At 35.6% G+C, this 15,242-nt stretch overlaps 1 protein-coding gene across 3 annotated transcripts in view; it reads left to right on the forward strand.

Annotated features, from left to right (window-relative positions):
- eya2 (EYA transcriptional coactivator and phosphatase 2) overlaps positions 1-15,242 on the forward strand; it is a 42,168-nt gene that overhangs the window by 8,342 nt on the left and 18,584 nt on the right. The window contains exons 2-5 of one of the 3 annotated variants that reach the window (XM_077727060.1): positions 4,850-4,964; positions 7,272-7,378; positions 10,398-10,525; positions 11,977-12,052. The gene's annotated coding sequence lies outside the window, so the exon portion shown is untranslated. Of the gene's footprint in view, positions 1-4,849; positions 4,965-7,271; positions 7,379-10,397; positions 10,526-11,809; positions 12,053-15,242 lie in introns of those variants that run through there. The other 2 variants (XM_077727062.1, XM_077727061.1) reach the window with 2 other exon arrangements.

The following is a 15,242-nucleotide window of genomic DNA, read 5'->3' on the forward strand; positions in this document are numbered from 1 at the left end:
GTCAAAATCACAGCGCCGATCACCGGCTACATCGGAAAAGTTCCGCCGTGTTGAAAGACATCACTTTGACTGGTTTGGACTGGATTTAAAGGAACGCTATTACCTCAGGCGGGGTGCTTGACTCCATTGGATTTAACTGAGCTGAATCCCATAGTCTTTTTCTTATTAAAAATGAACCCAATGATATTTATTTGTCTTTTTGAATGTATATTATTCTAAAGATTCATAATGAATATTAAAATTGTAAATTTTTTTGTAAGATTTGGAAACTGGATCCAGTTCTGTAAAGGTTGCAGATAAGTAAGCTGGATCCAGTTCTATAATGGGTACACATGTCTAAACTGGAACCAGTTCTGTAATGGTTACACATATCTAAACTGGTTCCAGTTTTGTCATGGTACAAATGTCTAAACTGGATCCAGTTCTGTAATGGTTACACATATCTAAACTGGATCCAGTTCTGTCATGGTACAAATGTCTAAACTTGATCCAGTTCTGTCATGGGTACACATTTCTAAACTGAAACCAGTTATGTAATGGTTACAAATGTCTAAACTGGATTCAGTTCTGTCATGGGTACGCATTTCTAAACTGGATCCAGTTTTGTCATGGGTACAAAAGTCTAAACTGGATTCAGTTTTGTAACGGTTACAAATGTTTAAACAGGATCCAGTTCTGTAATCGGTACAAATGTCTAAAGTGGATCCAGTTCTGTCACGGATACAAATGTCTAAACTGGATTCAGTTTTGTAATGATTACAAACATCTAAACTGGAGCCAATTCTGTTGTGGGTACAAATGTCTAAACTGGATCCAGTTCTGTCCTGTCTACTAATGTCTAAACTGGATCCAGTTCTGTCATGGGTATAAATATCTAAACTGGATCCAGTTTAGTTCTAAAAAAAAGTGATTTTTTGGATGGAGGCATCTCCGTCGTTAAGTGGTGATTTTGATCAGCTAGCATGTTTACGAGCATGTTTGACGCTGGAACGCAAGCGCGCAACCGCGTCTAATTGGAACAAGATGATTGGCACACCGCCAAACATACGAGCGGGGGGGATATTTGACTATAAGACTTTTTTTTTGAACCTCACATTCCCGTCCGTCTTGCTGGCAAATCCCGACGTTCACCCACTTTTAAATTGTTTAAAGGCCGCGGCGGAATGAAAAGCCTCGCGTAAATGGAGACGCTTAATGGCGTTGATTAATTATGAATGAAGTCGGGACCATCAATAATGCACGTGCACATTATCGACAAAACATGTCGCTACTTAATTATCCGACAAGTAAAGCTTTTAACCAGGGCGTTCTTGGGCATCGATGAAATGTTTGAAACATTTTAGACTCCTCCCCCTTCAAACTGCCACCGGCATTTTACCAGATAAACATGACTCACTTTTTTTTTGGACGACTTTGCCATTTTTAGAAGAAAATGTTCCATTAGTGTAAAATTTGGTTTGACACAGAATGAGGAATCAACTCTCACCTCAGAAACTTTCACTCGCAATTTTATTCTTGTCAATCCGCCATTTTATATTTTATTAGAAGAAGGATTATTATTTGATAATGGTTTTTTTGGGGCATTTTTTCCAGATTTTTATAATTTAGGAGTTTTGTATCTTTTTTTATTTAAAAGCAAAAATTACCATTAATTTGTCGCAAATTGTACTCCAATTCCAAATTTATTTTCAGTTTTGAAAGAAAAAAAACATAAAAATTAATGGCATATTATTATTTTTTTATACTATCATACCTGCTATCCTTCCACATTTTGAACACCATAATTAAGTTTTTATTTCTTAAATCTACATTCCCCGAAATGAAAATTTGAATAAAATTGATTAGTTGCTTGTTATAAGTGAATAAATCTTTTTAAAACATTTAAATTCCATAATTTTTTGCTTAGAAGTGACTATTTTTATTTTAATATATGCAACAAGTTATTTCAAACTAGTTTGTTTTGAACATTTAGTATAGTAATGTATTGCTTAAAATTAATCTTCTAAATTTATATTACTTTTAATGAATGTATGAAGTTTTCCTATTTCACAAGTTAATCAAAATGCGCCAAAAAACTACATATTTTTTGTAGCTTTACACCAAAAAAAATGCACCTGGCTTAAAGTAGTTTATTTTTTGCATTACGCCAACTAATCTTTCCCTTCTAAAACCTCACTAATAACCCAAATTAACCCTTTCCTCAACTTTTCACATCACTCAACTACTTCTAAAATCATCCAAAAAGTATTTGTAAGACTGCAATGAAACCTTGTCAAATGTGGCTCCTCCTTTTTGCGTTTTCTCCACTCGGTGGGCGGAGTTTTCACACACTTTGAGACAACAAGGTGAGGCCGGCGTGAAAATCTGACGCCTGGAGCCAGCAAGCAAACGCCAAATGTGGAAAGGAAATGAACACGCCATTCTTGATAAGCCTTCCCATGCCACACACACACACACACACACACACACACATACACACACACACACACACACACACACACACACACACACACACACAGGCCTTCACCTGTAGCGCAACACCATTCACTGACTGGCTCCGACACCCCAGGCATCAGGTGGATAATCCCGAAAAGGTCACCTACTCCCCCTTTTCTAGGCCCCTCCCTTTTAGGTTTTTTTTGTGTTGTGAAAAAAAGGCAAAAAAATGAGAAGGGAAAACCCTGGGGGAGTTTCGTTGGTGTAAACTGGGATTTGAAAACGTTGCTTTATTTTGGTACTGTCGTTGTTGTTGTTGTTGTTGTTGTTGTTTTTTTAAAAAGTTAGGGTCTGAATTTTTCGATTGGATGTCTACATTCCGGAAAATGCTAAAATTTATGGTATTTTTTTGGTTGTTGGAACTGTTAAAGATGAAATTCAGATTCTGATTATTATTATTAGTTGTATTAAAAAGGGAATTGTACTTTTTTGGGTCATTACGGTAAAAAACAACTACGTTTTGCTGAAAATAGAATAGATATAATCTTAGAAAATAACAGCCTAAATGTGGAGTACGGCTAGAAATAACGTTATAATTAAAATTGTATATTTTTTGGTCATTGTGGTAAAAAAAACAAGTTTTGCAGAAAATAAACTTCAAATAAACTCAGAAAATAACAGCCTAAACATTAAGTACGGCTAGAAATACTGTTACATTATAAACTGCAACTTTTTTTCATTTTTTTTGGGTGTAGTGGTTAAAATGTCTGCCTCACAGTTCTAAATTCGAGGGTTAAATCCCCAGTGGGTCATAACCTCCCTGTATGAAGTTTTTAATGTTCTCCCCATGCCTGTGTGGGTTTCTATGGGTACTCTGGTTTCCTCCCACATCCCCAAAACATCCATGCTAGGCTAATTGTATGCTAAATTCTTCCTTAGGTTGTTTGTCTCATTGTGCTTCATGATTGGCTGGAAACCAATTCTGGGGGGATCCCTTACTTACTGCTAATAGTTGGCTCCAGCACCCCGCAGAACCCTTGTCATCCATAACACCGATCATTAAACTTTTTCTTTAGAGAAATGAAGACGATAAGACGTCCCCAAAGCCACGTGGGGCGGCTTTTAACCGGGTCCCCGCCATCCGTCTGCCTTCCTCTCCGGCTATCGGCTTACGTCGTTTCCATCCAAATAATTGATTTCCACGGGTCACCCTCCACGGCCTCGGGTGAGAGGCCTGGGAGTTCAAAGGTCAAGGGCGGGTCGGCCAACGGGGCCGGTCCATCCATCGACCCACGTCCAACAGATGGCCCCAAAATGGCCAAAGCAATCCATTCGATTGGTCATTAAGACTTGGTTTTAACCCTTATTGTTTATGGTTTGTTTTAGAAAAGCTGTTTTACTTTATACAAAGGTTTTTTGAACATTATTTTTGCAGCCATACAGTACATACAAGTGTTTTTTGTATTTGTTGTGGTAGTTCGTAAGTAAGGAAAATATTATCATTGTATTTCCCATTGGAAAAGTTGATTACAGTAATCCCTCGATTATCGCGGTTTCACGATTTTCAGTTTTTTTATCTGTGGGACATTTTTTTGTTGTAAATTTTTTTAAGTTCATAAAAATGTGAAAATTCATACTAAAACTTGCAAACGGAAGCCACTCCCCTTTCCTCCTCTTGCTACTTTGTAATTTAAAAAAGGGTCAAAATAAAAATGTTCAATATGTAAGCCAGTTAATTAGATAGGGAAAATAATGAAATATTTTCTTTTCATTTTTTATTTATTTTTACACTCTGTTACTGTCAATAGTTTTGAAAGAGACAGATTCATCCAATATTTTCAGGATACTCACAAAAAAAAACAGTGGATTAAAATTGAATTTCAATATTTTGCCAAAATTTGGATTTTTTTTTTTTAAACAAAAAAAATAACCATGATATTTTTCCTCTCAGGGGCAAACTCGTCCAAGGAGTTTAGATTAATTCAATATTATCACGATAGTCACTAAAAAAAACTCGATTAAAATTGAATTTCAATATTTTGTCAAATTTTGAAGAAAAAAAAATTGCTGAAAAAAAAAAAATAACATTTTTTTTTCCTTTTCAGGGGGAAACCCGTCCAAGGAGTTTTGATTAATTCAATATTATCACAAAACTCACAAAAAAAAAACAGTCGATTAAAATTGAATTTCAATATTTTGAAAGAAAAAATCTTTTAAAAACAAAAAAAATAACCATGATATTTTTCCTTTTCAGGGGCAAACCCATCCAAGGAGTTTCGATTAATTCAATATTATCACGATACTCACTAAAAAAAACAGTCGATTAAAATTGAATTTCAATATTTTGTCAAATTTTGAAGAAAAAAAAATTGACAAAAAAAAAAAATAACCATGATTTTTTTTTCCTTTTCAGGGGCAAACCCATCCCGGGAGTTTCGGCACCCCCAGCCAAGGACGCCATCCGGCCCACCCGTCACCAAAAAACAAGCCGCATTGTCAACAAAACAATCGCCCTTGTTGTCGCCCAGGTATTTCACCCCGACCCGCCAATCCGAGAAACCCGATCTTCCCGACACACCTCGTCTTTGTCGGCGAACGCGGTCGCTCTCGATCTTGGAAACGCGGCCCCTGACAAAAAAACCCGCCCCCCCGCCAGTGAACTTATCGCTCACCTCGGGAAAACTGAGCGCAGGAAGCCTAGTGTGTTTTGGCGTGTCGCTTTTTTTGGGGGGTTTTCACAAGGCAGAAATTCTCCCAGGAGCTCATCCATCATGCGGGTTAAGGCAGTCCGGCTGAGGTTTTTTGCTTTATTTTGCATTCGATCAATCACCCGGCGATGTCAATGGCGCTCCAGACAGCCCATAAATGGGCCCATTTTTCCAGATAAAATGACACAAAGTGCCAGTAAACGTTTCATCTGCTACCACAAGGGTGGCAGCAGACTCGGGTTGGTTCGTGAGCCGCTTTAACGTCAACTCGATTTCATGTGGGCCATTTTAGATATGATATTTAGATTTTTTTTTCTTATAAATGTATTAAAAGAACTAGATTAAAAGCCCTGAATATTTCGTTTTTTATAGATCTAAAACAATGTTTATTTGATCTTTTTTTAAAAATGTTTTTAGATTTTACAAAATGATTTTTGAACTAAAAACACAGAAAATTTTGATTAAAAATGACAATTATTGGTTTAAAGGGGGAAAATCAGGAAATTTAATATAAATCATATTTAGATTTTTTTTAATAAATGGATTAAAAAAATGGATTAAAATCCCTGAATATTCCGTTTTTTTGTAGATCTAAAACAATGTTTATTTTAGCTTTTTTTAAATATATTTTTAGATTTTACAAAATGATTTTTGAACTAAAAACAGAAAAAATGGATTAAAAAATGACAATTATTGATTTAAAAGTGGGAAAATCAGGAAATATAATATATCTATACTCTTCATTTTAATTTCTTCCTAAAACAGAAAGTCCGCACCACCACTTTGACTAAAACTATACACTCAGAGTTGGATTTCCCCTCAACAGCAAAGCTTGAGCATCAAATCCAATGAGTCACACAGCGTGTGTACTTGAAACGATTTGTCTTCCCAAGGTTCACACAGGTAGACTCTTACTTTGCGGCGTACGTACATGAGAAAACGCGCAGAAACATATCGCTAGCTGCCCCGAGGATGCTCAATTGGATATTTCCGCAGTAAACATTCCTTTTGGAGAGTCCATCGCCCCCGCGTTACACTTGCCGCGGTGGATGGGAAACGTGTGGAGGAGTCTTTTCTCACGGATGGCCAGGCCAACCTGACGGGTGACTTGCACATAGTACAACCAAAAAATGACTGCATGTCTAATGATAACATGACCTTTGGTTCACACCCAATAACTATTTTCATCCGGTTATCATTAGGTGTGTCATCAATCTCTGTCTACGTATATATTTTTTTTTTATTGGTTTTTGCACTTACCGTATTTTCACGACTATAAGGCGCACTTAAAGTCTTCAATTTTCTCCAAAATAGACAGGGCGCCTTATAATCCAGTGCGCCTTATATATGGAAAAAACTTAAAACCAAAAACGAAAAACCACCACTGTCGGATATTAAAAAAACACAAACACCTGAAGTTAAACAATACTGTTAAATATGCAGATGCCATCTTACTTTACAACATCTTCCATCATATAGCTCCTCCTCCACTGCAAGTTTTATACAAAAAAAATCCAAAACAGCAACAATGGCTGGCTCTAGAGGTGACTGTGTAGTAGTGAGTACTTCATACCTGGAAGTCAATAGCAATTACCGTATTTTCACCACTATAAGGCGCACTCAAAAGTCTTCAATTTTCTCCAAAATAGACAGTTCGCCTTATATATGGAGAAAAAGTCATTCATTGAGGGTGCGCCTTATAGTCGTGAAAATACAGTGTGTATCTATGTTAATGTATGTGTATCTATGTATATGTATGTATGTGTATATGTATATCAGCAACGGGCCTATTTATTTATTAACTTATTTATTACCTATCTATTTATGTCTAAAATGTCTTTTTCTGTGTCTGTATTCTCACCCTTTTGCTACTGTGACAATGAAATCTCCCAAATACAGGTTGTAATCTAATCTAATATAAAATTAGACTTGACATACACAAAACGCCATAACGTAAATTGATGCGGCCAATACGGTCATTTGTTTCAAAATAGAGAGAAATAAAACAGGTAAAACACTTAACTTATTTTTATTTTGATGTTTATGAATGAAATTCAAGTAAAAAAAAAATCGTATTTTACATATATTGTGAAAAAAACTCACTTTTGCCTTCCATTTATCACTCAGGGCGCTGCCATCTTACCTAACAAGACCGCTACGGACACACTTCCTGGTTGTACTGCTCACCTGACCTCCTTTTCCAATTTGTCTACATGCTGGAAACATCTTTTTAGGTATGTGGAATCTACCAATCGATTTATACAGTATAACGTGATAATTTCCCCCAAGATTTTCCCTTCAAAGTAACACATTTGTACTCCCTATTAAAACCACGAACATGGAGGTTAAAAATTTTGAATCAGGGGGCGGCTTATACGAGAGAAATTGTCAAAATCAATGATTTTAAGAGAATTTTAAGGGCTTTTACGCAGAGGGGGCTTATTTGTGAGAAAATATGCTTACACATTTGTACTCCCTATTAAAACCATCAATATGGCGGTCCAAAATATGAATCAGGGGGCGGCTTATACGAGAGAAATTGTCAAATTCAACGATTTTAAGGGCGTGGCTTATACGTGGAGTCAACTAATATGCGAGAAAATACTGTATCTTAACGTAACATTTGTTTTCCAGTTTGTATTTTTCTTCAAAACCTTTTGACACGGTGGTCAAGAGGGCCAACAGAGTTCGATTCCGCTACGTTTTACTATCTCCGTCTCGGGGTACAAAAGCGGAGAAAGCGTTAGTCATATTGCGCCGTATATCAAAGCCGGGCTCCCGCGGGCTGAGGTTTCACCCCGACGACGTGTTTGGAGCCCCCAACATCTGTTGTAATTTCTCTCAAATTGAACTTTTATTAGCCGCCCATTAAAGCCGCGGCGATGGCCAAACCAGATGGCGCAGAGCTGACCTTACAACCGGATTTTTTGGGGGAGTGGGCGGGGTTATTTTTTGTGTTTTTTTTTTTTTAACGGTGCGCTTTATGAAATTAAGGCAATCATTCCCACATTCTCCAAAACGCGGGGGGCTGCACGTCTATTTATGTTCCAGAAGCAATAAGGTTGTAAAATATGAGCCGTGGATTTCTTGCTTTTGCTCATATTTGGACAGGAGAGGAAATACTTCCATTTGGGGGCGTTTTAATGCTGTAATAGATCAATTTGGTGCTTTATTAACTTGCAGAAAATGGAATAACAGATACAAATTTTCTTGTTATGAGCTATGTTGGGGCTGTTTAGGATGTCTAATTCGGTCATTTAGTTGCTTGATATGGACGATTAATTGTTTTGATTTTAATAAAATAGCTTAAAAAGCATTGGCATAAGTCAATAAAATAGTTATATTAAAGTTACATTGAAGAATAGAAAATATAAATATTTTTTTAGTTTTGAAATTGAGGGTAGTTAAGAAAATAAAGGGGAAAAACTTTAAAACGTTTTTTTTAAATGAATTAATGGTTTAATAAATTATAATATAATAATAAATTTTAATATAATAATATGGCTTTAGTGAGGTTCTTATTTTTTCTCTTTTAAACCATTTTTAAAAAGTTTCTTACATTTTCATTTTATGTTTAATAAATTTACTCCATTTTTTTCATTATTTAGAAAAAAAAAGGTTTTTTTTATCTATAATTTCTCCATTTTTTTTATTGTATTTTAATTTACCATGCCAATTTTTATTGATAATATTTGTTGGCATTGAACAATATTTCTGAAGTATATTAAATATTAATACACCCATCACGACCTACCATTTTGAAAGTGGACATTCATTCATTTTCTGAACCATTTATGCTCACAAGGTTTGTGGGGGTGCTGAAGTCATTTTTTTCACACTAACGTGCTCATGCTAACGCACTCATGCTAACGCACTCATGCTAACGCACTCATGCTAACGCACTCATGCTAACGCACTCATGCTAACGCACTCATGCTAACGCACTCATGCTAACGCACTCATGCTAACGCACTCATGCTAACGCACTCATGCTAACGCACTCCCGCTAACGTTAACTTCCCATCACCGGTTTTGGCGCTAGGCCCGCTAACAATTCCGTGACCGGGTCACAAAACGCTCGGCATCAAACCCGCGACCCTCTCACAAAGGCCAACTTTGAGCGTGAGCCAGCTGGCGGGACGATAGACAGATGGCCGATCGCAGGAAGAGCCAGACAATGGCGGCTTTTATTTCTCCTTCGGACGTCTGGGTGGCGGCGGCGGCGGCGCTACCTTCCCCGCTTTGGCGGCGGTCAACGCAACGCTTCTGGAAAACACGTCAGCGGATTTCCCGTGATGACGGCGACGTGTTATTAAACGCCCGCTGATCTTATTTTGCCGTGACCTTTTAACCCGCCAGTGGCACGGTCATGGTGTCGTCAACGTGTTTTCGCAAAGTGGCGTCATGGCGTTGGGTGTAAAATTTATGCTTTCAACCTTTTCACTTTATGAGAAGTGTCATGTGACATTTTCCTTCTGCAGAAACCACGGCCTTTTTTGATTGATTCATGAGTTCAAATAATAACAAACTTAAAACGTTGCAGAATCATTTTAGATGGACAAAACCAAGGATAGCATTTTTGTAATCCTTTTTGAAACAATTTAACTTACATATTTTTCGTATAAATCGCTGTTTTCGTCCAAAATTTGGCCAGGGGTGCGACTTATATATGACATTATCTACCACCCAAGTTGGGGGAGTTGTTTCAAAGTGAGACCAATCACTGGATTTAGTGATTTGGAGGGAAAATAATACTTTTGTTAACTTGTTAGCATGTTTTTTTGCTAGTTATCTTTATAACTCTTAATATGTAATAAATTTACGCCCAAAAATGCGACTTATACTCCAGTGCGCCTTATATATGTTTGTTTTCCTTCTTAATTATGCTTCTTTTTTGGCAAATGCTACTTATTGTCCAGAAAATTTAGTACTAATTGTACTTACCGTAAGTAACACAGTAATACCTTGACATACAAGTGCCCCAACATACAAGCAAATTAAGATATGTGCAAAGATATCTATGAGCACTGGGCGGAGCCTTGACATTTTTCGGTGTTTTTTGCATTAGTCAGTGCAGAATTAAGTGAAAAAAACAATGAGTCAAAAACCAGCAGATGCAATTTAACAAACTTTTGCGAGCTGTCCGTTTTTTTTGCAGTTTTTGCTGATCCTTCCAAAATAACCAAGATAATCTTTCGCCAGGATTTCCGCAGGCCTCATTTATTCCCTCTTCCTCTTCTTCTACCGCTACAGGTGGCGAGCGTTGGGCCTTCCTGTTGTCGTCCCCTTCTACATCTCGTCTTACAAAATCCACAGCGAGACAATGGCGGCGTCCACTGGAAAGTGACCGGCAAAAATGATGACGGACTTGTCAAATGTGGGTGAGCACGACCTGTTTTGCTAACCTCCAAACGTGTTTGACATCCCCCCCCCCCCCCCCCCCCCCAATGGCGTCCAGGTGGTTAGCTCCAGGCTCATACACGCTAAACATTAACGCTAAATGCAAATCCAACGAACAATCAATCAAATAATAAATCAAGTCACCTTTATTGACAACTCTCATGCGGACCAAGCGTGTACACTCCGGGCCTATAGGGGGTGGTAAAGACCCGATAAATAGGCATATTTTGGGGGGTAAGAAGAAGAAACCCATGGATAAATATATATCATTTAAAATATAGAAAATTAAAGGACATTGAGCTTTTATGGTGAATTGTGAACATTGTAGCAAATTAAAAAGTAAAATACAGTATTTAAAAGGGTGTTTTCTTGCTAAATGTAGAATTTACAGCCCTATATAGCTAAATATTGAAATAATTTCTATTTTAGAAATAGGAAATTAACATAGTGTAATATATAGTAATATAACATGTCATTTACCTTTTCTGGAGGGCCCAGTTTGGTTAGATTAGATTACATTACATTAGATTACATTAGATTACATTACATTAGATGACATTACATTAGATTACCTTACATTAGGTTGCCTTACATTAAATCACATTACACTAGATTACTTTACATTAGATTACCTTACTTTAGATTACCTTACATTAGATTACTTTACACTAGATTACATTTCATTAGATTACATTAGATTAGATTAAGAACTTTATTTCATTCCGTATTTGGGAATTTTCTCGGTTGTATTAGCAAGAAAGACAAAGGTTAGGGTTATTTAATTTTAGACATTATTAAATCATTTCCTTCTAATTTTCTCTCATTTTTGTGTGTTTCCTCTCATCTTTCACACAAAAATTGGGACAATTTGACCAATTTTAAAGGATTTAGTTGGTAGTTGTGTGAGGACCTTGGAAGGAATGAGAGAATTTACATATAAAGTACACCACTACTTACTAAATTCGTAAGTAGAGGTACAACTGTATGTCTTTTTTTCTTTCTCCCACTTTTGCTCAAGATTTCAAAAGCATAAACTTTACATCATTTAGTTTCAACTTTGCTCCATTCTGGCAGCTTTTCTACTGAAAAAAAAAAAATCTTTCTGCCCCGAAAGCTCGCGTGAAGACAAAGAAAGATCCCCGAGAGCTTTTAAGCAAACGGAGATGGCTAACGAAGATGGAAGAGCAAAGAAAGGGGAAGAATGAAGAGTGGGGGGAGTCAAGGAGGGAGTAAAGGAGGGAGGTGGGAGGAGCCAACCTCATAAGTGCCTGCATTTACTTACTTAACGCGACTTCCCCGCTCGGGCCAAAGCAAACACGCTGCGCAGGCGGCGGCGGCCGAGGAACGTTCTGACCACCAAAAAAGTTAAAGGCTACAACTACGTACTGACATTTTCATTTTTCTTCTTCTTCTTTCTGTCCCGGACACAAAGACCCTCCGTTTGCCTGCTTTTGACTCATGGATAACCCCATTTGCCACCCGCCCACGACGACTCGGGCAGAATAATGGTGAGTCTTATGAAGATTTGCTACTTTTTTTGGTGGTTTGTTTTTTATGGGGAGTCGGAATTTAAGACGGGAAAATTTAGATAATCTGGCAGCGGATAAAGTGAATCACTAACTTAACTTAAGATTTCATCTTAAAATATAATGCGCGTCATTGTACTAGTCAACTAAAATTGTTGCGTAAAGTCAGTTAATAGCAAAATAATATCTTTAATGGCATGTTTTGAACCTGTTTTGTACAATATTATAAACTACATTTAATGTAATAATTCCAGTACTGCTTCATATTTTTTAATAGATCTTTAATTATAGCAACAAAAATAACAACATTGCTCATATGTAGATTGTGTTAATATAATTAGTAGTAATCATAAAAAATGAGCTCATTGTTCATAACTACAGTACGCAACTATATTTTTTTAATGTTCCGCTATGTTTTTTTATTACTTGAATGCTAATTTATATTGAATGTGTATAAACTACTATTTAATCTAAAGTATATTTTAGGAATATGAAAGTCACTCTATGAAATAAGAGTATAATAGTAATAATAATAATAATAATAAGTAACCTACTTCTATCTGGAGAACAATTGGAAAGAAATATTTTTTTTACTTTCATTTTTCTTTCATATTTCAGCCATAAGTGTCATGTTTTTTTCTTTCATATTTCATAAGTGGATCATATTCAAACATTTATGAAACAAGATATTAGGAACAGTATTTTATGATATTTTTGAAGTAAATAAGTGTTAAAGTTCCAAACCTGTTAGCAAAAAAACCTCAAGGTCTTAAATGACATCTGAGTTAACTTCACAAAAACATGGCTGCCTCATTTCTATTTTATCTAATACTCATATTTTAACATATATAAAAAAACAACACTAGTTAATGACGGTATTTTTCATCCAAAAAAAAAATCCTAAAGTTCTAAAATTGATGCAAAAGCAAAAAATCTGTTGGAATTATTCCAATTTCTGCCTGAAAAACCATAAAATCAACATTAATTTCCTAATTCAACAATTCCCAAAGTTATTTTCTATTTTATCTTATACTGATATTTTAACATATTGAAAAAAAATTATTAATGACCGTATTTTTCATCTAAATAAAATTTCCTAAAGTTCCAAAATTGATGCAAAAGCAAAAAAATCTGGTTCAAAAATCTTCCAATTTCTCAATTTTTTCTGCCTCAAAACCATAAAAAAAATTCAATTTCATCTTATAATGATATTTCAACATACCGACAAAACAACACTTATTAATGACAATATTTTACATCTAAAAAACAAAATCCCAAAGCCCCAAAAAAGCTGCAAAAACAAAAAAATCTGGTTCAAAAGTCTTCCAAAGTATTCTCAGTTCATTCTACCCTAAAACCAACATTATTTCCCCAAATCAACAACTCCCAATCTGTTTCCTATTTCATCTCATGATATTTTAACATATTGACAAAAAACACTTGTTAACGACCGTATTTTTCACATAAATAAAAAAATCTAAAGTCCCAAAATTGATGCAAAAGCAAAAAAAATCTATTTTTTCTACCTTAAAACCATAAAACCAACATTATTTCCCCAAATCAACAACTCCCAAACATCCACTCGCCCGACCCAAACAACCAAAAACATACCCCCCCCCCTCCCCAAATTAACCCTCGTACCATCAACCACAACATCTCTGCCCCCCACCCCTAAAAAAAAATGTCGCCTTGGCCTCACATGGCCGTATTTCAACTCTCAAAACGCAAATAGACGAGGTGTTACTCTTTGATTGGGCCTTGCGGTTTGTCTCCTAATAACAGCCAGCCTCAACTTTATGGACTCTGTAGCGAGACCCCCCCCACACCCCCACATCCCCCCTCCAAAAAAAAATCTACCAAAACCCTTCACCCTTGTGATTGCCAGCTCTAATAAATGGTGAATAAGCCCCCCCTCCTACAAAAAAATGGGAGAATTCCCCATCCTGTAAAGACCCTAAGACCACCCCCCCCCCCTAAGCCCCCCCCTTGAGCCCCCTCCCCCCACCCCCGAAGAAAACACAAATTAATTCCGAAGCCGTCTGTAAGTCGACCCTTTGTGGAATGATAAATATTTTGGTAGGGAGCTGCCGCTTCCTCGTTTTTTTTTTACCCATTTACGGAGGTTTTTAGGGGGTTTGGGTTGGGGTTTTTTCGTTTTTTTTTTCCAATGGATTGGATAGTTTTTTGACATTTTGGATTGAGTGAAAATGACGTCAAAATGTGTTGGTTTGGGTCTGGTTTTTAGGATGAGTAGGAGGGTATGGTCACATGATTTTTTTGATGAATTTGGTGGTTGAGATTTGGAAATTTGGAGCTTAAAGTTGGTGTCATGTTTCAAAGTTTGCTGGGAAGGCGAATACTGTTAAATGGAAAATATTGCATGTTTAGGTTTTTGCTTAAAGTGTTTTTCTTTAAAAAAGTAAGCAGTTTTGGTGTGTGTGTGATAAATTTGTTGGTTAAATGTCACATTTTTTTTAACAAATAGTACATTTATATGGATTTAACTTAATACTGTTTCAGTTTAATGTAAAAAAAAATGGAAAGTTTCAGATTTATTTAGACTTTTAATGTTTCTATATTTTTTTTAATTTAGTTTTAAATAAAGGTTTAAAGATTTAAAGATTTAAATAAAGTTTTAAAGATGTTGTATTAGTGGAATATATCAGTTTGATGTAAAAAAAAAAGGAGTTTCACATTTATTTATTAAACTTTTGATTTTGCAATATTTTTAATTAATATTAAATAAAGGTCAAAGGTTACATTTTTTTAGACTTTCAAAACATTCCCATGAAGAAAACATTTAAAGATATTGCTACAGTTTAATGTAAAAAAAAAGTAGTTTCACGTTTATTTAAACTTAAAATTTTGCTATAATTTTTTTATTGAATTTTAAATAAAGGTCAAAGATTAAATTTCCAAGACCTTCAAAACCATTTCTAAAATAAATCCTGACATTTAAAGATATTACAAGTTTAATTTTCCAAAAAATGTTGCTATAGTTTGATGTAAAAAAAATAATAATAATAAATAAAAACTTAGTTTCACTTTTAATTAACAGCAATAAAAGATTTAAACCTTTAACTATGCACCATTTTTAAAATGTATTTTTCAAATATAGCTCACAATTAGCAAAAAAATAATCCTTCCTAATAATAGATTTGTTAATAAAGTT

Source organism: Stigmatopora nigra, chromosome 10, assembly GCF_051989575.1.
Source record: "Stigmatopora nigra isolate UIUO_SnigA chromosome 10, RoL_Snig_1.1, whole genome shotgun sequence".
Classification (NCBI taxonomy): domain Eukaryota; kingdom Metazoa; phylum Chordata; class Actinopteri; order Syngnathiformes; family Syngnathidae; genus Stigmatopora; species Stigmatopora nigra.